The sequence below is a fragment of the Rattus norvegicus genome, chromosome 3, assembly GCF_021556685.1.
Source record: "Rattus norvegicus strain SHRSP/BbbUtx chromosome 3, alternate assembly SHRSP_T2T, whole genome shotgun sequence".
NCBI classification, from domain to species: domain Eukaryota; kingdom Metazoa; phylum Chordata; class Mammalia; order Rodentia; family Muridae; genus Rattus; species Rattus norvegicus.
In genome coordinates this window covers 49,997,587-50,019,927 of record NC_141536.1, presented here as the reverse complement: position 1 = coordinate 50,019,927, position 22,341 = coordinate 49,997,587, and the positions used below count along the sequence as shown (strand labels likewise).

Genomic DNA, 22,341 nt, shown 5'->3' with positions numbered 1-22,341 from the left:
TCGAGGGGAAGTCAACTCTCTTCTGTTTAATGGTTACGACATTTTGCCAATGCTCCAAATTTTCCTGCTGCAGCTCTTATGCAAAATATTTTATCATTTTCATAATAATTAACATTAAAAAAAAAATTCTCCAAGATTCAGCTTTTGTATAGTAGACCTTGCTGTCCTTTAGACCCAAATGTCTCACAGTATAGTAAACCAAAGCCAGTCTTTTATTGCCCAACTGCAAGAGAATCTGAGACTAGACCTTTCCCCAGTGCAACAGGGAACAAGAGAAACACAAAACTATTGGTTCCAGATGCAAATAGAAGGAATGTTTGTCTTTCACTCCCTCATACTGAATAGTTCTGGAGAAGCGCTAGTCTTAGTACTGGGAAGAAATATCACAGAACCAGAAAAGTAAAAGAAAAAATATGCTTGTAAAATATTATTTAAAAAAAACCAGGACAGTATTACTGAAGAATCAGGCAAAATATTACTGAGAAATCAGAAAAGTAAAACAACATCCTTGTAGACAGAGTTCCTGGATGGTGCTTGCCTTTCACTGTCAATCATCCTTCTGCCTCCGTGTAGATGTCCCGCCTAGCCTAGACTTCCATCTGTCGGGAGAACATGGCCATCTGTACCAGTATTGATAATCAATCCTTCCACACAGCCAAGCTCTTTTGTAAAATGTCTAATATAGTACAACGGAGGAGGCTTCGTTCTTCTTGCATTAGGGCTCCCCTCAAATTAAGGATCAAGTCAGAGTGACAGGAGGCAAGAAGTCCTGATGAAGAGCGCTGCCCTTAGGGGGTCTGCATCAGCTTCCTACTGTTAGGATGACATCATTGCACAGTCACAGCGGTTGGCTCCCGACAGCACAAATTTATTTCCCTCTAGTTCAGGTCAGAAGTCTGAAATGGGTCTTATACGGCTGAAATCGGGGTGATGTCAAGCTGTCTTCCTCTGGAAGCTCTTTGAACAACTCCCCGGTCTCAGAATCCTCCTGCAGTGGGGTGGGGGATTTGCTCGTGGGCCCGTCACTCCAACTTTCCCCATTTAGGAGACCCCTGTGGCTATAGTGGTTCCCTGTGGACAAAGCAAGGTGCTCTCCCATTACTTAACGTCTTCAGTCTTCTTGCCCTGTCAGTCAACATGCTCGCTGTTTTAGAGATTAGGATGTGGGCATCTCTGGGAAAGAGAGTTACTCTGCTTCTCACATGGTTGGAATCATCTCAGGCCTATAACCAGAAATCACAGAACCTCACTAGTCCTGTGTCGGGGTGGCGTGTGAGGATTGCTGGGGTCCTTACTTTTGACTCCTTGGACCGTGACCATTCTTCTGGCCCTAGGCTGGAGGATATAGTATGGTGACTTTAAGTCAGCCAAACTTGGGTTCCCAGCACATATGAACTGTGAGAACTTGGACAGTTTCTCAGAAGCTCTGAGCCACCATATTCCTTTCTCTTGCCTGGCACCATGTAGGAGTGACAGGCAGATGTTCACCTGACAGTGCAACTTTTGGAATAAGACTAATGAGAGAAAGACTGGTGAGGAGCAGAGTTGGACTACGAATCAGGTCTCTGCTGATCCCCAGGGGGCTGGCCTGTCAAGGCTGGCCTTTTTATTTTATTTTATTTTATTTTTTAACTTGAGTATTTCTTATTTACATTTCGAGTGTTATTCCCTTTCCCGGTTTATGGGCCAACATCCCCCTAATCCATCCCCCTCCCCTTCTTTATGGGTGTTCCCCTCCCCATCCTCTCCCCATTGCCACCCTCCGCCCAACAATCACGTTCAGTCTTAGCAGGACCCAGGGCTTCCCCTTACACTGATGATCTTACTAGGATATTCAATGCTACCTATGAGATCAGAGTCCAGGGTCAGTCCATGTATAGTCTTTAGGTAGTGGCTTAGTCCCTGGAAGCTCTGGAAGTCAAAGGAGACAGGCTTTGTCCCTGAGGAAGCCAACCCAGTAGAGCTAGGTTAAAGTGAGTGAGTGAGGTGCTTTCCTGAAGGCTGTTTAGCCCCACCCAGATATTCTATTGCCAAAATAATGAATGTATTGATGTATTCACAATAATTATTGTGAAAAATATAAAAGAGTGGAAAAATGACAATGTACAAAATATTAAAAATCTATAAATAAATACAAGATCAGTGTTAGGTGAAGGCATATTCAAGTCTGGCAAAAGAAAAAGAGAAAAGAAATCCTAGAAGGATAGGCTTATGTCATCTAGCCATTTACTTCCTGAGGAAGATGAAGCACTCGCAGACTCCTACAGCACACAGGCTAATTGTTTCAGGTGCTGCTGGGGATCCAGCCTCAGCCCAGCAGGGACCTGACCTCTCCATTCCCTTTTTCTGACAGCCTGAGCAAATGAATGGTCCAGGTCACTGACTCAGACCTGAAGCTACCATTAATATTGCTGATGAAACCCTGCTTTGATCTATGGCTCACTGGCTTTGGGTAGAGTTCCTAAGCAAATAACCCAAAGAGAAGCATCGTTCTTTCCCCTGGCCTTTCAATCCCCAGACCATCATCTTATGGTGCTGATCACAACCAAGATGCTGGGCAGACGTGAATCCTTTATTGCTGTAAAAATGAAAACCAGTCAAGTATGAGCTCTCCTACATGCTAGTGCATTTCTTGGTCCATTTCTCAGTGCATCTAACAACACACACACACACACACACACACACACACACACACACACACACGCACACGCACGTTCTAGATCATCAGCAGAAAGAAAAACTGGAAAGTCTCTGCCTTCATTCAAAGGTGAGAGGGAGGAGTCCATTTTCATATTTGCAAATATGGGTGATTTTTAAAAGAGAGAGGGGCTGGGGTTGGGGATTTAGCTCAGCGGTAGAGCGCTTGCCTAGCGAGAGCAAAGCCCTGGGTTCGGTCCCCAAAAAAAGAGAGAGGGGCTTGCAATGCGGGGCAGAGGGGCACACATTAGAATCTCTGGAGAAAGACGTTCACCTGAGGCAAGGTCGGGGGTGGGGGACATGAGGGAAATGGGGAGTGGATTGAACACTTCACTCATCTCTCGGAAATGTGTCTTGCCCTACAGCTGCAGATCACAGTGACTGCTGTGAGAATAGGGCTGCATCAGATAAGAGACATAAAAGGGAGGGAGCCTGTTATGAGCAGGAGCAGACGCAATTAGTGCACAGGAAACTCAAGAGCGAGCTGTTACGCTAGTCACTGAAATGCAGGCAACTCTACTTTTGTCGTGACTCATTCGATAATAGCCATTGGATGGGATTTATAGTATATAATTTGTTGGGAGGGGGGAGCCTGTTTTTGGGAGCACTGGGAATGATTTCAATTTGAATTTTAAGCATAAATTAGCAGAAGGAAAGGCGAGGAGCTTGATTTATCTTTCACCTAGCCTCCTTGGAACTGAAAGCAGTTTGTTTCTCGGCTTGACATTTGACAGTTCCCTGGCTGTTTTCTTTCTGTAGATTGCACCATCCATCCGCGCTAATGCAGACTGCGCACTGATTCCCACGAGGGAAGCTACAGGCTCTCCGGGTGCTTTAGTGTTTATAGAACACGTTTCTACAATGAATAGCATTCTTTTCCTAACTTTCAGATCCGTTAGCAAAACGTTTGTTCCAAAGTGGTAACTTACATGCTTAAGTCATCCACATGGTGGTGTTTGTTTGTTTGTTTGTTTGCTTTTCTGATTTCCCCTGAACTTTTTTCTTTGTGGTTGAACTTCTCTTGGGCGAGTAGGTGTGGTGATGTGTGCATATAATTTCATTTCCCTCTGGTGGCCTCTTAAAGTCAGCACTCCACTCATGTCTTTTTCCTTGTGGTAGTCGTGTCTTCCCAGTCTGAACCCATCCCCCTGTGCTGCGTTCTCATCGGCGCACAGTATAGATAAGCCACTGGGTCCAGGCTGTATGAGTCCTGCGTCTTGGCTGCTACACAGTGATGCGCTTCAACCAGGCCACCGACAGGACCTCAAGGCTTTCTGGCTGGGCTTCTGAAGAACCCAACTTATCTCTTTATTATAGTGTGCACCACAGTTGTGCATCTAGATGACTAGATTCCAGCTCAGAGTCGCTCCCTGGAAATACCAGCAAGTCATTCTCTTCTCCTTCATTAAGACAATGTAGATGAACTTCCTGAACCACCTGATGCCCGGAGTGATCTTGTACGTGCCTCCCTTCCAGCACCTCCGATTTTAAACTAAAAAAAAAAAAAGGACAAGGGATTCCCACTCGAGTTTCATAGGCTGTTTTGAGGAAACATTTCTTCTCATACTTCAAGAGGAAGAAAGTATTTTTAACAGCGTGGAAAGGCCCTTTTGTCCTTGAGAGTTGAAGGGGAGTTGTAGATGAGTTAAGCACAGAAGTGTGCTGTCAAATTGTGATAGATTGCCAAAAAACTGGAACCCAGAGGAACTTCAGGCTGTGAAGGTGGAAAGTGTAACAATCACAGATTTTAAATGTTTATTAATACATATTAGCTACATAAAATAGACTTCTTTGTAACTTTATTGTTTTGTTTTATTCTGATATAAGTCTATAGATATTTTTAATTTTTATTTTATTTTTACTTATTCACGTTATACCCCACTCACTGCCCCCCTACTGGGCACCCCTTCTCACAATTCTTTCCCCATCCCTCCTCCCCTTCTCCTCTGAGCAGGTGAGGGCCCCTGGGTATCCCCTACCCTGGCCTGGTGCAACTCTTTGGAAGGATAGGCACTTCCTCTCCCACTGAGGACAGACAAGGTAACCCAGCTATTATAACATATCCCATGTACAGGCAGCAGCCTTTAGGATAGCCCTGGCTCTAGCTGTTCAAACCTCACATGAAGGTCAAGCTGCACATTTGCTGCATATGAGCAGGGAGGCCTAGGTCCAGCACATGTGTGTTCTTTAGTTGGTGGTTCAGTCTCTGAGAGCCGTTCAGTGTCCAGGTTAGTTGACTCTGTTGGTGTATTTATGGCATTCCTATCCCCTTCAGAGACTGTAATCCTTCCTCCTATTCTTTCATAAGAGTCCCCAAGCTCCATCCTCTCTGGCTATGGGTGTCTGTATCTGTCCGAATCAGCTGCTGGGTGAAGCCTCTCAGAGGACAGCGCAGTCCTGCTGCAAGCATAACAGAGCATCAGTAATAGTGTTAGAGTTTGGTGCTTGCCCATGGGATGGGTCTCAAGTTGAGACAGTTATTGGTTGGTCATTCCTTCAGTCCCCTGTGTCTGCATTACTTATAAACAGGATACATTTTGGGTTGAAAGTTTTGTGGATGGGTTGGTGTCTCTATCACTTCACTGGGGTTCCTGTCTGGCTACAGGAGGTGGCTTCTTCAGGTTCCATATTCCCAATGTAAGTTGTCACAGCTAAGGTCACCTCCGTTGATTCCTGGGCACCTCCCTTATCCCAGGTCTTGGTCTCATACTGGAGATGCCTCCCACCTCCTCACCCCAATCAGTTGCAGATTTCTATTCGTTTTCATGGCCATCTAGCCATCTCTTCTGTCCTTGCCCACACTTGATCCTGAACCTCTCTTTCCCATCCCTATCCCCTCTCCCATCTGCCCTCCCTCCATCTGCCCCTTATGACTATTTTATCCCCCCTTCTAAGTGAGATTCAAGCATCCTCCCTTGTGCCTTCTTTCTTGTGTAGCTTCATTGGGTCTGTGGGGTATAGCATGGCACCTGTATTTTATGGTTAATATCCACTAGTAAATGAGTACATACCGTGCATGTCTGTTGAGACTGGGTTACCTCATTTGGAATAATATTCTAAACTTCCCCCATGCAAGTAACATAATTTGATCATATTTGTTTTTAATTTCATTTTTTTGGTTATTATAGCAAGTCCAAAAGCACCTTTTCAATGAGCACTCTTAAATCAAATTTAAATTATATTAAGTTTGAATTTACACTTCATTTATTGGAGTTTATATGCCTAGCAGGAGAAGGTTGAATATTTCTGCTAGTGTTTGTATCACCGAACAGAAAAACAAACAAATAAACAAACAAACAAACAACTTGTGGTACAGAAATATCCAGCCTAGATGGTTCTATCACTTTCACCTTTCAAATTCTCCCAATTATTTTCTGAATTTTCCTCATCAGAAATGTTTGTCATTTGGTGCCAAATCCAGTTTCCCACCCAACCAGAAGCTCCTACATCTTTCTCCAGGGTCTAGCCTGGCATCTTTCCCTGAGACGCCCCATCTATGCACCCTTCCCAAAGCACCAGCAGATATGTAGTGGCCCAGCCTGATCTGTTCACCCTGCTTGTAAAGCAACAAGCCTCTCAACTTCTGTAGGACCCTTTCTTCTAAGTCACAGGCCTCCAGGCCACATCAAACCTTTTTGGCCAGCTAGATCTACCCTGACCTATAGATATAATGTTATTGTGTACTGTGTAAAGATTATCCTTGGATTATTCAGATGCTGATTTCTGTGCCCCCGTATTTGGCTACAATCCTTATCCTGAGAATCTACTGTCTCAATGCTGTATAAACACTGGAGCCCCCAATTATTCCCTCATTGATCAATAAAAAAGTTGCTTAGCCAATGACTGACCTGGATTTCCTCTCAGTCAGGGGAGGGGAAGGGATAGAAAGAATGTAGGAATTCTCCAGAAGGAGAGGGTGTGGGAGACACCATGAAAACAAAAACAAAAATCAAACAAACAAACCCACCTGGAGCTGAGAAAGTCAGATCAGTACTAAAATGTAAGTATTTCAGGGATTTTGGCTAGAAGTTGGCCATATTAGCTTAGAAGATTAAAATAGATTAATATTGTTCTGTTGTTGAACCTTAACGTCGTTAAATCTAATTGTCCTGTCTCAATTATTTGGAAGATAACCCAATTAAAAGAAAAGCTAGGGGTTGGGGATTTAGCTCGTGGTAGAGCGCTTGCTAGGAAGTGCAAGGCCCTGGGTTCGGTCCCCAGCTCCGAGAAAAAGAACCAAAAAAAAAAAAAAAGAGAAAAGCTACGACACAAATTTTCACTAACACTCACCCTCCAGGAGGCACCTGTACACCAATCCAGTCCCCTCTGTCCGTATGACCTCACTCTACCTAAGCCATTTCTGATCTCTAAGTCCAACCAACCCATATAGTGTCTCTTCTGTCCCAGCCTACTCTGTTTATATCGGACTTAGCATTAACAAAAGGAGTCACATGCCCAGATCTCATTGCAAAAAATACCAACAACCTGAAAGATCAAGCCAGTATCTTCTCTCCAAAACCTACCAGCCCTGCAGAAATGTTTGCCAATAAGAATTACATAGACAGAACACAGGACACAGCATTTAAAATAGAGCAACCCTCACCCTCATCAGAACATTCAAGAAGTTTTAACAAGACACAAAGAAACAGCTCAATGAAATGAAAGAGAAAGAACTTAGGGAGAATAGATGCCTGAGTGATACCCAAGGAAACACAAACATGAGGCGAATGGAAATGATAAACACAATCTAAGGCTGGAGAATGAAATTCAAGAGCCAGATAGAAACTTGAAAGAAGACAAGCTGAAATGAAGATGGAATTGAAAAATCCAAAACTCAACTAGAAAACTCAAAGGAAAAGCCTTGCAGGATAATCAAGCATGCCAAAATGGAAGGGGGAAAGCCTACTAGGCCTCAGCCCTACACATGGGCACAGACATAGACACACGCACACTCACACACACACACACACAGAGCTACACACAAAAAACTATAGAGAATTAAAGAATGCTGAGAAGAGAAAAAATAGTCTTACTCAGAGGAGAGATTACAATTAGTTACCCAATACCTAAGGGTCAGCCCTGAAAACCTATGTACAAATAACATTATACAGACCAAGTAAGTTTATTTAGAAATGAATAAATGTATGTATATATATGTGTGTGTGTGTGTGTATTCAGTACATATATATGTATGTTTATGTATACATGTATACACACATATAATATAGATAAACATATATTCATGTAGCAAAAATTACAAAAAAATGCCAAAAAAGAGTCCATGAACTTAAAAAATAACAAGGAACCATATATGGGAGAGTTTGAAGGGAAGAAAGAGAGGGGAGAAATTACTTACTTATATTACAATCTCAAAAATAAAAGAAACATATTATTAAATTTTTTTATCACTTGGTAATATTTTTATCACAAAGAAATATCCCTAGATGTTTTATCAATTTGCCCTAAACATGTAGGGCATACCCATGTTGGTGGGGGCATGAGAACGGAAGGTACTCATTTGTGAGTCAAAATTTAACATCAGAAATCTGTCTTTTGTGTCTGAGAAAGGGACTTTCCTGGCTTGAAACTCTCCAGTGAGGATAGGCTCAACAGCTATGGCGTTCTAACGATCTGCCTTCCTCAAGTTCCCCAGTGCTAGGATTGTAGGCATGACCTACCACACATTGTTTCTAGGAATTGAACTCTGGTCTTACTAGGAAATCTTTTCATTTTTTAGCCAGTTTTGCCACCTTGAGGGAGGACTAAGAATAATGTATGTTCATGCTTTGTCAGTGTAATAGAAATACTAGATTTGCATCATTTTATTAGGGTTGGCTAAACAAGATTTTTAATTATACTATCGTTATGTGAGTGCATGATGTCGCGGTCTCTCTTGTTTTCTCCCCTCTCCCTCTGTGTGTGTGTGTGTGTGTGTGTGTGTGTGTGTGTGTGTAAGATCAGAGAATAACTATGTAGAGCCAGTTCTCTCCTTCCACATGTACATGGGTTCTGCAGGCTGAATTTAGTTTACCACGCTCACTGAACCATCTTGCTGGCCTTGTATTTCAGTAGTTTGTAATTTTAAAGAGACGAGGATAGCTCTGGGGAGATGGTTCAGTTTGTAAAGCACTTACTATGCAAACATTGAATCCAATCCCTAGCACCCACATAAAAGCTATTCTGATGATAACCCTCAATAACCTAGGAAGCAAAAGTTTCTGATTGTTTCATGGGATGCAGACTCGTGATCTTTTGCTGAGTCAAGACCTGTGGGGGGACATATGATGTTTGGAGAGAATATAAGTGGGATTCAATGGACTGTGAGACTCACACACACACACACACACACACACACACACACACACACAGGAAAAGAGGAGGGGAGAAAGAGCGAAATCAAGAGAGACCTAGACATCATGCACACACCTAGCAATAGCATAATTAAAAATCCTGATGTTTAGCCAACCCCGATAAAATGATGCAAATCTAGCATCTCTATTACACTGTCAAAGCATGAACATGCGCTACTCTTGGTCCTCCCTTTTAGTCCTCAATGCTTGCACAGCTGGCCTTGAAACACCTCATTGGTCTTTGCTGATCTTCACTTCATTGAACGAGGCACAGAAGAGAACCCCTGGCATCCCTGCTGGTCCTGGTTGCTCCTGCTGACTTGTGCTGATTCTGTGGATGACTGGTGGTTTCTGCTTGATCATGCTGCCATTGCTGATTTGTTTTTGGTAAAACTGTTGGTATCCTGATGCTACTGAACTGGACTGGGGTATTCTGACAAGCGGATCGGAATTGTCCCAAAGAACCACTTTTAAATAGGTCTGCATCCTCTTGTCCTATTTAACATCTTTTTCCCCTGCCTTTGAGTGGTGGGATAGAAGGGAGATCAAAGCCTTTGAGAGCCCTTATTAAATTAGGTTTTGAAAAATCTAAGCCTCCAAGCCCTAGTACTGGAGTGGCAGAGACAGTTGTTGGTCACCTAGTAAGGCCAAGTCAGCGAGCTCCAGGTTCAGTGAGAGACCCTGTCTAAACAAACTAAACAGAGCCATTGAGATGGCTCAGTGGGAAGGTTCTTGCTGCTCTGCTCCAACCTGATGACCTGAGTTCAATCCCTTGAAGCTCAGCAAAGGATAAAAGAACAAACGCTATAACACTGTCATCTGACCCCATATGCACCATAGTATTCTTATGCACACGCACATCCACACCCACACACACACAAGCACACACCCCACAATAATGAATGAAATATAAAGATACATACATATATATATATGCAATCACACAGACAATAATGAATAGAATTTAAACTTATATATATATACATACACACACACACACATATATATATATACATATACATACATATACATGCACATCTTAAAGAAATGTAAATAAAAATTAAAGGATCATCAGTTGTTTCTGGGAAACAATTGGAGAGCCTCTGAAAATTGTTTTCTATTAGTATTGGTTTAAGAAATTATTGGATTAGAAAATGCCCAGCTCTTTGTGTTTGACTGCAGGAATCTGTGTATTGCAATTCAAAGCCCAGCCCTTTAAGCCTTTTACATGTGGTTTTCATTGTGTAGCAATAGCTGATTCACATGTATTTAGAATGATTCCTGGAGTAACTTACTTGTCTTTTTGTTGGCCAATGTCATCCGATTGAACTGGGAGCACATCAAATACACAGTGCAGAGCTCAGACCACCCAATCTTTCTTTAACAATTACACTTCTGCAAAAAGAGCTGCTGTCTGATGCATAAGGGTGAGCAAGACGAAAGAACACGGGCTGATGTGAGCACACTATTAAACGCCTTTGCTTCTGAGCTCAGCGCCTCAGGGAATCAGACACATCTTTTGTCATTGTGTCCAGTGGAGCCGAGTGACTATTATTATTTTCATTTCTAAAAATGAAATAACAGAATTCACTAGTGAAGGCTATTTTAAGATGAGTTGAAAGTAATACATGTCACATTGCTAAGGCAAACCCTGACTTTTGTATTTGAAGCATTGATGTTTGCAGGGCACACTTCAGGTATCTGTAGTCATGTTAACAGTCCAGCTTCAAAGGACTTCCGGTGGAAATGTGATCTGGTTCCAGATCCTATGGCTGAGGGCGTAGACAAAGACAAACGTGTAGGGATTTCTTACTCTAGCTATCTGGAGGGTGCTGTTTGAATGTGAAGAAAGGCTGGGGTTCTCTTCAAATCTTTTCAGATTATGTAATACCTCATGCCTCCAAATGCTAAATTTTGTTGCTGCTGCTGCAACTAGAGACAAATAAGATTCAGATTGGGTTGTTTTGTTTTGTTTTGTTTAGCTTCTAACAAACTACAGGTAGCAGTAGAGAGAAAAGAAAAAATATTTCAAATTCACTTATCAGTGAGTTTTACAGAGCTGTGGTAGGTAAAATTTTATTCATGCCTTTGATTGAACATCTAAAAAAATGAAATGAGCAAAGAGCTCCAAATAGATACACAAAGAGGACAGGAAAGTGAAACCTTAAAATCTGATACAAAAATTAAGGTGAATGGGGGGCTCCCCTATGCCGGGTACTGCAGAGATTTCGGGTTTCCCTTGGATACGTGAAGCAAGTGCGGAGGCTCTGAAGGAACAAGAGAGCAATGTGTCTATAGTTTTCCACAAGGAAGGATGAAATCTGTGGAAACGGAGCTGTGACGATGGGTCAGAAATGTTGCTATTCTTTCATTTGTCCGTTTATTATTTATTTTATCAATTACATATAACTCTAACTTTACAAGTGAACTCTAAAACTCTTTCATCACTGAGATTATATTCTGGGCCCCAATCCAATCTAAAAGTGTCAAAGTTATATGATTTGAGGAAGGAGAAAAATTATAACAGTTATCTCAGCAGTTTCTTAATTGTCAAATAAGATTGAATAGAATTATGTGTATGTGTGGTGTATGTGTAGTGTAAGTATATGTGTATGTATACTATATGTATTGTGTGTATGTGTATGTATATCATGTGTATATTATGTATGTGTATGTGTATATGTATATCCTGCATATACTATGTATATGTACATGTGTATGTGTATGTTTATATGTATACACATACACACATTTTACTGACTTGTTCTTCATTTTTAAGTCAGGTGCTCATGTAGACCTGAGTGGGCTGAGGAGGCTATGCCTTATGGAAACCAGCCTGAGAAACAATGCAGCTTACATACACAGTAACACTCTACCACCCATTGCTTACTCAGAGACACCTGTTTGGTCCAACAGACTCTCTTCCATTAAAATAAGAACAATGCCTTGCCAAGACACCTGCGATTACATGGTCCCAGGGTCAAATCTAAGAAATTAGCCTTTCTTAATTTTTAGAAAGAAAACCTTTCAGTGTACAGGCACCTGGTGTGGTTCTTTCTCCCAATGAACAATCAGAGGACCTGTTCAAAACTATATCATCCAAAGTCACCATGAGCTATTTAGCCAATAACAAGAGAACATCCTTCCATGGCCCCCTGGGTTACCTTTGAGGGTCTCATGTACAGAGGGATGACTCATCACACCACAGCTCACAGTGCAGTGTGCAGTCACACTGTGTTTCATAGTTTCGTGTCAACTTTGCACAAGCTAAAGTCATCGGAGACGAGGGAAGCTTGATTAAGAAGACGCCTCCGTAAGATAGGGCCACAGGCAAGCTTGTAGGCATTTTCTTAATTAAGGATTGTTGAGGGAGAGCTTGGCTCATTGTGGACGGTGCCATCCCTGGGCTGGTCCATCTTGGGTTCTATTAAAAAAGCAATTGAGCAAGCCATGAGGAGCAAGCCAGGAAGCAGCATTCCTCTGTTGCCTGTCCATCAGCTCCTGCCTCCAGGTTCTTGCCTTGCTTGAGTTCCTGTTCTGCCTTCCTTCAAGACGAACAACAATGTGGCAGTGTAAGCAGAACAAATCCTTTCTTCCCAACTTGATTTGATCATGGTGTTTCATCCCTACAGGCTTCTAAGACCTTATGTTCATGCCTTCACACTTGCATTTTTTTATTCTTTTGCTAATTCATTCCTAAAATCAGTTCCATTTCCCCTCCTCTGCTTTAGATAGTCTAGAAATTTCCATGCATGTCATTGAATATATAACTGTATTTGTCACTGAAAAAATAAATAAACTCACCATGTGAATGGAATTAATTTGCACACTTCACAATACATCCTGTTCTCTGGTGTACTTTGCATTCTCTCCACACTATAGTTAGCATAGGGTTGTACATCATAACTCATTCCACCTACCCATTGCATATTATCCCATAGTATGCTTCCAGTACATTTTAATTATCCATTCTTTTCACATTGAATCTTATCTGTCACCAGTTTCTGTAACCTATAGATAGTAGATGCCACTGCTAGGTCTATGGTATACATTCTAATTTTTTTCCCAAATATTGCAAACTGATTTCATTCTAGAGGGCCACACAGCTTGTAATGAGGTTCTTGTCTTAGTCTCGGTCTAGACAGTACTTAGTATTCTGGAAAGTTGTACTGTTTACAGATTCACAGTGTACAAGGGAAATCTCAGTTTAACATGTGCCTCTTGATCATCAGAAAGGTTTAACGTTACCATATCTGTATCAGCCATCTGGAGTTCTCTTCTACGAATGGCCTCTTCAGAATACTGTTTCACTATACGGTACGTTCCCTGGTTTGCTGTTGCTAATATAGAATGATTAGGGTTGCTTAGACGAGTTGCCCATCGAGATTCCTTCGGCTTATAATACGGCCTGAGATTAAGAATTAGTGTTCATTGAGATGGTAAAAGTGATTCCCATACAAGCTTGATCATCACATGCCACAGTAGAAGAGAACCAATCCCTTCAAGTTGTTTTCTGAACTCCATGCTGGTGCCACGGCAATTGTAATCCTACAGTCATATTCACACACACATACACTAAGTATAAATTAAATACATTTATAAATTAGATTTTCTAAGGGATTCTATACAGCAAAGATGGGAAGCATGAGTTGGAGTCATACTGCTAAGAGGCACGGGCCAAGTTCTCTTTTCTCTTTGTATCTGGTTGTGCATGTATGCAAAAATCGGTGTTGCTTATCTGTGAAAGGGTTATTTCCTACAAAACCAACTTGTAAACCTCTCAGTGAAGTACATGGACATGTGGAGGTACTCAGGAGAGGTCCATTTCTTTCACTGCTGTCTAGCATGTATGAAGAATTCTGTAGGGTGCTCGGATTCGAACACTGATGCCATTGTCCTCACCTTTATCCCTCGGAAGAATTTAGAAAAAGCTTTATTTGAATGTGAACATAGACAACTGGTCTTCTCAACATCTTCTCCAGTCCTAGGGAGTCATAGAATTCACGCATAAGAAATTGCCTGGACTTAAGTAGTAATCCTTAGTCAGAAACCTTATATCGTCTCTCAGACTTGATAAAACCGTACAGGATAATTTGTTTAATGTGGATTGAAAAGACAGCAAAGTCAGCCTTGGCTAAAGATGGGAAAGAAAAGAGGGCTCACCTCCGGACTTTCTTTTTCCTCTTGAGAAAGTGTCTCATGCATTTTTGCCTGGCCGGGCCCTGTCCACATGGTGGGCCACACTGCCCTTGAACTTGCAGAAGTCTTTGTGCCTCTGCTAACCAGGTACGTGAATTATTGGTGGAAGCCACTATGCTAGGATGGGAACCTTTTATTAGGGTTTCCTCTCTTCCTCTACCCTCGACCTCCCTTAGAAATCAACATACTAGTAAATAGATCCATAGAAACTCATTTAATATTGTAATATTATTTACTTAAAAAATCATTACCCACCTAAGCTTGGTAAAGGTACTCTTCTATACCTCATTTCTCTAAACTATAAAATAAATCAGAATCCATAATTTCCAAGCTATGTGGCTTATCCAAAATTCCTTGACTCTATAGCCCTGTGGCTCTGAGAATGCCACATGTTGATGGGTATGATGCTACTGGAAGTCACTCAGCCCTGGTGTCTCATCCAGCTCAAGCAAGACTCCACCAGCAGCGGCTTTGTACAAGTTACCAAATGCTGCCTACCTCATGGAGGACGCTTGATGGAAAGGTGTCACCTCTTCCATGCATGGAACTTTCCTGATGTCACGAGGAATGTCTTGCAAGCTCACAGAACTAGCAAAAACTAGGAAATGTTCCGGATGCCGATGATATTTCTCACCAAGTCATGATAATTTGCCTCCAGCAGTGGTGTCCTACAGGGGTGGTGTTGTCATGTGGCTGGCATTCTACGCATATACGTTTCTGGATATTCCAGTTTGGGAAAGGGGGCACAGTTGGATTTATTTATTCTAATATCATTTACCTGGGTTCCTACTGAAAGCCAAAGAGCTCTTTGCATTTGAAAATTCCTGTCTTCTCTTCCCTGTCTTTCTTTCTTCCCAGTCTTGCTTCATCTTGGGTATAATTATATGCAAAGTGTTTTGGCAATGGCAAAGCAATCAGATTTTAAAGGAAAAGGCCACTATCAATCAAGAGAAACTTACCCTTTGCCCTTGCTGGGTTATTTTCATTGTTACTTCAATGTAGTAGTGATTTTACTACTGTTATGAATCATAATGTAAATATCTGACATGCAGGGCATCTGTTATGCGACCCCTGGGGAAGGGTCATGTAACCGTCCAATGGGACTGCAGCACACAGGATGAGAACAACTCAAAGGCTTCACTGTCATGCCAGACCTTATGGCTACAGGGAAGGCTGTACACTTAGCTGCCTTCAAGTCCTACCTAGCAGACGTCTTTCCTTGGATAATCTCTATAAGTTTTCAAACGCCTAGCAGCAAATTCCTTCTCTTACATTTTACAAGTTGACAGAAGGACAGTCCAAAAACTTGTTCCTTTTTGGCTGGGAAGATCTAGTAAAGAGCAGACCTGAGTCTAACAACCCGATTGCTAGAACACAGTGCCTACGCACACCACAACACACAGTCCAAGTGGGAGACCTTAACATGAAAACATACAATATAGCGAAGAACATATATGCATACACAAAACAGTACAATGTCAAATACTACATACAGAGCCATATGGAATACACAATAGAGCACTTCTCTAGAAATAAAATGTACTGGCCTCGGTCAATTTTATTCATCATTGTAATACCATGATGTGCTAACTTATTAATCACTTACTGTGTGTCAGAGTTTTTGCTAAACATTTTTCAATTTGATATTCCCATGATGCTAAGCAGTTAACTACACTCGTTTTAGGAAGTCTTGTTTATTTTACACATAATCTATTAGCAGCTATTATGAAACAGTAAAAATGTATAAATGTCATCTTTGAAGGTACAAAACTGAGACAGATAGATATCTATGTACACTAAAATAAATATCTGGGAGATGTTTTAATTTGGAAAACAAAACAAAACAAAACAGCTGATATTTATGAGTTTAAATCCTCCGTTTTGGACCTCCTCGAGGAATGATTTCTCCTCCTTGAGCCCTTTTTTATTTGCAGATAAAATGTTAACTTACTTTTTATGGGAGAGAAAAACCCTTTATAGATAATGATTTGTTCACTAAATTGTTGGGGCGGAGTTTCATGTATTTTTTTCCAAGCCTTTAAGATGGTGACTTACTTTAAGTATAAATAGTATGGTGATTTTTAGAATGATGTACTTTAAATTTTCATACGTTTATAAACACTATGGTAATATTTAGAATGATGTACTTTATACATTTATTTACTTACTGAGGCTGTGTACATGAACATGTGTGAAGGTCAGAGGGCAGCTTGAGGAATACATTCTTCCCTTCCAGCCATGGGTTTCTGGGATTGAATTTATCTTGTCAGGCTTGGCAGCAAATGTTGCTATCTGCTAAGCCATCTCTCCAGCCTGGAGCAATGAATGTGTTAAGGTAAACGGGTGACATATGCCATAGTCTCATCAGGATCTAACGGTTTCCTTCCCACTACTCAAAAAGAGTGTCTTAGCTTTAAATACTGTGATGAAGCTACAGGCATTCATAATTGATTAAAGCTAAGTAAACCCAGTGAAAACAAAGAAGTCTGTATCCAATTTTCATTGAGTAGATCACAAGCAGTTGGCTAACCCCTATACTAATTTAAGGAGGATGACAACAGTGATACCGTGATTTCTCAGACTCCTAGACTAGAAAGCATATTCTCTTACAATTGTCACTCGACTCTGACAGTAACCTTTGAAGGCAATACAACAGTCCTGTATTAAGCACCTGCATTGCTGTGTGCCAGACACAACAGGACGTGCCCTGCATAGGCTAGCCTATTTAATTCTCAAAACAGCTTTATAGATTACACATGCATTAGGTTCAGTAGCAAGTTACAGAAAATAAATATCAGCAAGCAAGGGAGAAAACCAGAAACTGATTCTCTATCTGCAAGCCCAGGTAGGTAGATTAGAACTTTTGCCCTGACTACATTCATGAGCAGCCTAGGCCTCTTCTCTCTCTCTGGTGTCCCATTCCCACTGTGCGGCTCAAGATGGCCACTCCAGCTCTGCCTACTGCTTGAATTCTGGCCACCACAGAAGAGCGCAGAACTGCACCCTCCTCCCTGCTCTAAGGCTACTTGTCAGAAGTGGCAGACACATGTCTGTGATGTACCCTGCTGACCAGAAATCGACTGTGAGATGTCCTGAACTACAGGGGAGTCCTGGGATGGGATTTTGTTCTGGAAAGCATCTGGGTGTAGCTAGTTTGAGAGACTTTTTTAATGAAAAAGAACATGAAAAATACGTTTTGCTTTATACAAATAGTTCTATTTGCAATGTTATGGCTCCTGTTCTATGAGTAAGAAGTTAATAAAAATGTCTAAATGTTACCATTAAATAACATAGTTTGTTTAATGAAAATTTATGACTTCTACAATAATACATGTCTGGACTCTTAGTCAATTTGCTAAGATATGTGCCGCTTAAGTAACCATACGTAACACACTTTTAACCCACACACTAAGCAATGAACGAAGATTTAATTCTAGTCCAAGCATTTGTTTCTTGCATAACTATTCTACTTGACCCAGAGAAAACCAGTACTCAATTCATTTATATTTCTGGTCAGTGTGTAGTTGGGAGATCAGAGTTCCTAGGATGGATTGTCATATTTCTACCCAATAACTATAAAGTGACATTGACTAGAGAAAAAAAAACAGCCTTAAGAGCAGGTGATGTCATGACATCCCCCGTGCCCACCAGGGTTAGCTCTCACCTCAGTACTAGAAACTATGACACATACTATTGCGTTAAATCAGACATGGGAACAGAATAACACTAGTTTCATGCTGCCTCAGAGAGCGAGGTAATATACTTTGCTGCTATATATTATGTGCTGAGTATTATATGCTGTGATGGAAACACAGAAGATACACATATGGCTAACTGTGTACTGTCTACTGAACACTTGCTATGTAGTTAGCCAAGACTGGAGATATGCTAGAATTATAAAATACATGTGAGATTTAAAAGAGAGTACGAACTTAGTACTGTAAATGAACTTGTGAAATTTCGATGGATTTTTGAAATGATAACTGGGATCTATTGGATTAAATAAAATATGTCATTAACTGTATTGTTACCAGTTCTGTATCTTTTAAAATGTAGATATTTGAAAAGTATAAATTTGTATAGGGGTATGAGTGATGATTCACACAAGAAACAACAAAAACAACAACAAAACAAAAGCAAGAACAAAAACAAATACAAAGGAAGAGAGGGCTCTATCATTGCCCTAGGCAAAAAAGTTATTTCTAGTCTCTGGTATCACCCAGTAACTAAAGATAGGAAGCTTCTTTCTAGATATTTTCTAAGAAGTTGGTAAAACTCTCTGGACACTCATGCCATTGCCTTTTTAATTGCTCCACATCCAGCAGGGCTCAGGGAAGTAATTTCTAATTACTAATAGGGTTTCCTGCCCTCTACTTCTCTTGGGTGTATTTGCTTCTTTTTATTTTAGAGCTTTCAGGTGTGCTGTCAAGCTGCTAGTGTATGCTTTCTCCTGTTTCAATTCGGAGGCACTCAGAGCTATGAGTTTTCCTCTTAGTACTGCTTTCCTTGTGTCCCATAAGTTTGGGTATGTTGTGCCTTCATTTTCATTAAATTCTAAGAAGTCTTTAATTTCTTTATTTACTCCTTCCTTGACCAAATTATTATTGACTAGAGTATTGTTCGGGTTCCATGGATATATGGACTTTCCGTTGTTTTTGTTGTTATTGAAGACCACCTTTAGTCTGTGGAAATCTGATAGGATGCATGGGATTATTTCTATCTCCTTGTATCTGTTGAGGCCTGTTTTGTGGCTGATAATATGGTCAGTTTTGGAGAAGGTACCATGAGGTGCTGAGAAGAAGGTATATTCTTTTGTTTTAGGATGAAACGTTCTATAGATACCTTTAAATACATTTGGTTCAAAACCTCTGTTAGTTTCACTGAGTCTCTGTTTAGTTTCTGTTTCCGTGATCTGTCCATTGATGAGAGTGGGGTGTTGAAGTCTCCCAGTGTTATTGTATGGTGTGCTATGTGTGCTTCGAGCTTTAGTAAGATTTCTTTCATGAATGTAGGTGCCCTTGCATTTGGAGATTAGATGTTCAGAATTGAGAGTTCATCTTGGTATATAAATTTTTGATGAGTATGAAGTGTCCTGCCTTATATTTTTGATAACTTTTGGTTGACAGTTGATTTTATTCAATATTAGAATGGCTACTCCAGTTCGTTTCTTGGGATCATTTGCTTGGAAATTATTTTCCAGCCATTTACTCTGAGGTTGTGTCTGTCTTTGTCTCTGAGGTGTGTTTCCTGCATGCCTATCTAGGTCCTGTTTACGTATCCAGTCTGTTAGTCTATGTATTTTTATTGGGGGAATTGAATCCATTGATGTTGAGAGATATTAGGGATCAATGATTGTTGTTTCCTATTATTTTTATTGTTAGAGGTGGAATTATGTTTGCATGGATATCTTCTTTTGGGTTATCTGAAAGAAGATTACTTTCTTGCTTTTCCTAGGGTATAGTTTCCCTCCTTGTGTTGGAATTTTCCTTCTATTATCCTTTGTAGCGCTGGATTTGTAGAAAGATATTGTGTAAATTTGGTTTTGCCATGGAATATCTTAGTTCCTCCATCTATGGTACTTGAGAGTTTTGCTGGATATGGTAGCCTGGGCTGGCATTAGTGTTCTCTTAGGGTCTGTATGACATCTGCCCAGGATCTTCTAGCTTTCATAGTCTCTGTTAAGAAATCTAGAATACTTCTGATAGGTCTGCCTTTATATGTCACTTGACTTTTATCCCTTACTGATTTTAATATTCTTTCTTTGTTTTGTGCATTTGGTGTTTTGACTATTATGTGATGGGAGGAATTTCTTTTCTGGTCCAATCTATTTGGAGTTCTGTATGCTTCTTGTATGTTTATGGGTTAGGAAAGTTTTCTTGAAGATAATTTTGTTGAAGATATTTACTGGCCATTTGATTTGGGAATCTTTGCTTTCTTCTATACCTACTATCCTTAGGTTTGGTCTTCTCATTGTGTCCTGGTGCTACATGGGGACCCAGTTTTACCACTCCTGGGCATATACCCAAAAGATGCTCCAATATATAACAAGGGCACATGCTCCACTATATTCATAGCAGCCTTATTTATAATAGCAGAAGCTCAAAAGAACCCAGATTTCCTCCAACAGAGGGATAGAAACAGAATGTATGGTACATTTACACAATGGAACACTACTCAGCTATTAAAACCAATGACTTCCTGAAATTCTTAGGCAAATAGATAGAACTTGAAAATATCATCCAGAGTGAGGTAACCTAATCACAAAAGAACGCATTCACTGATAGGTGAATATTCGCCCAAAAGCTTGGAATATCTAATATACAGTTCACAGACCACATGAAGGTCAAAAAGAAGGACAAACAAGAAGGGGGAACAAAAATACAGGAGGAAATATAGAGACAATGTGTGGAGCAGAAACTGAAGGAAAGGTCATCCAAAGACTGCCCCACCTGGGGATTCATCTCATATACAGACACCAAAGCCAGACACTATTGTGGATGCCAAGAAATGCACGCTGACAGAAACCTGATATAGCTGTCTCCTGTGAGGCTCTGCCAGATCCTGACAAACACAGAGGCAGATGCTTGCAGCCAACCATTGGACTGAGAATGGAGGTGTTAGAAAGAACTAAATGAGCTGAAAGGGTTTGCAACCACATAAGAAGAACAACAATATCAACCAACCAGACGCTCCCAGAGCTCCCAGGGACTCAACCACCATCCGAAGAGATACAGGGGTGGGCCCATGGCTCCATCCACATATGTAGCAGAGAATTGCCTTGTCAGGCATCAATGGGAGGAGAAGCCCTTGGTCTTGTCAAGGCTCGATGCCCCAATGTAGGGGTAGGGGAGATGAGATAGCGGATTTTTAGAGGGAAAACCAGGAAAGGAGATAACATTTGAAATGTTAAAAATATATCCAATAAAAGAAAAATAGGGTTTCCTAGATATTCTAGTACAGTGGGGTATTGTCCAGGGGAATATAAAAAGCATATTGTACTTATTGTAAAGAATACCCCTCAGTGGAAGTAAATCCATCAATCTAGACTCAAGTATAATACATTTAGCTGCAAATAATGGAAGAACAGATTTAAGCGATTAGGCAACTTACTGTGTCACCAAGTCCAGCAAGAACTCAAGCTTCCGCTTGACTCTCTGCAGGCTCATCGGGCTCTTCTTTCCGGGGATCTTAGTTTCAAGTTCAGAATGCACTGAAATGCATAAAGGAATCCATTGCTGCGTGTCTTTCTATCACTGTGTTTAATCGCCACCCTCCCGTCGTTAAAACTTCTCCAATATAATCACATGAATTAATTGTCCCACAAGCTTTTGCTGGTGTCCACCTATGTAGTCACTTAGTGATATTTATTATCTGCAATGTGATGTCAGACACAACACAGTCCTCAGGTCTTTCTCTTAGTGAGGTTTACCGGTTTTCTCATCATAGAGAAAAACTGACAAGCGTACAGTAGTCACGGCATCAAGCGTGTCTTCACTAGGCTTTTAACTTTCCCAGTCTCAAAACATGCCTTTACGGTTTACATCTCTGAGATTCAGCAAAGAGGTGGATGGGAAAACAAGTCTGGCCAGTGTCGGGCACGCCTGACACAGACTCTTGTGCAGATGGCGTTTCTGTTTCTCAGTAATTTGGATCCCAGAATAATTAAGACTCAGGATATTTCTTATCAAATGTCCTTATCAAAGCAGGCTTTGATTCTCTTCTGAAATTCTGTGTTGCTTCCTGTCCAACAGACACATTAAGGGTGTTCTCTAGAGCATGACCCCAGGAAGAAAACTGATGGCTGTTACTCTAATGGCACCATTTCTCCAAACACATCTCAAAGCCCTTAGGGCTTGATCATACATACGTGCATGGGAGGGCATACACTACTCTGTCTACCCACCCCTCCTCCACCACACACACACACACACATACACACACACACACACACACACACACACTTGACCTTATTGCACCTGCCTTACAATATTACACATAGCATAAGATAATGTGTAATGTTATTCAAAACAAGGTAGATTACCTAAATAATAAACATTAACAGTGGTGAGGACAGATGTAACAGAATCAGTGTGGC

At 40.9% G+C, this 22,341-nt stretch overlaps 1 long non-coding RNA gene across 1 annotated transcript in view; it reads right to left on the bottom strand.

The window, feature by feature from the left end:
* Positions 1-21,456, bottom strand: part of LOC134486372 (uncharacterized) — a 44,181-nt gene extending 22,725 nt beyond the window's left edge. Inside the window, exon 1 of the long non-coding RNA XR_015683538.1 lies at positions 21,357-21,456. This is a non-coding gene — a long non-coding RNA (uncharacterized LOC134486372). The remainder of the gene's footprint in view (positions 1-21,356) is intronic.
* Positions 21,457-22,341: the final 885 nt, after the last annotated feature.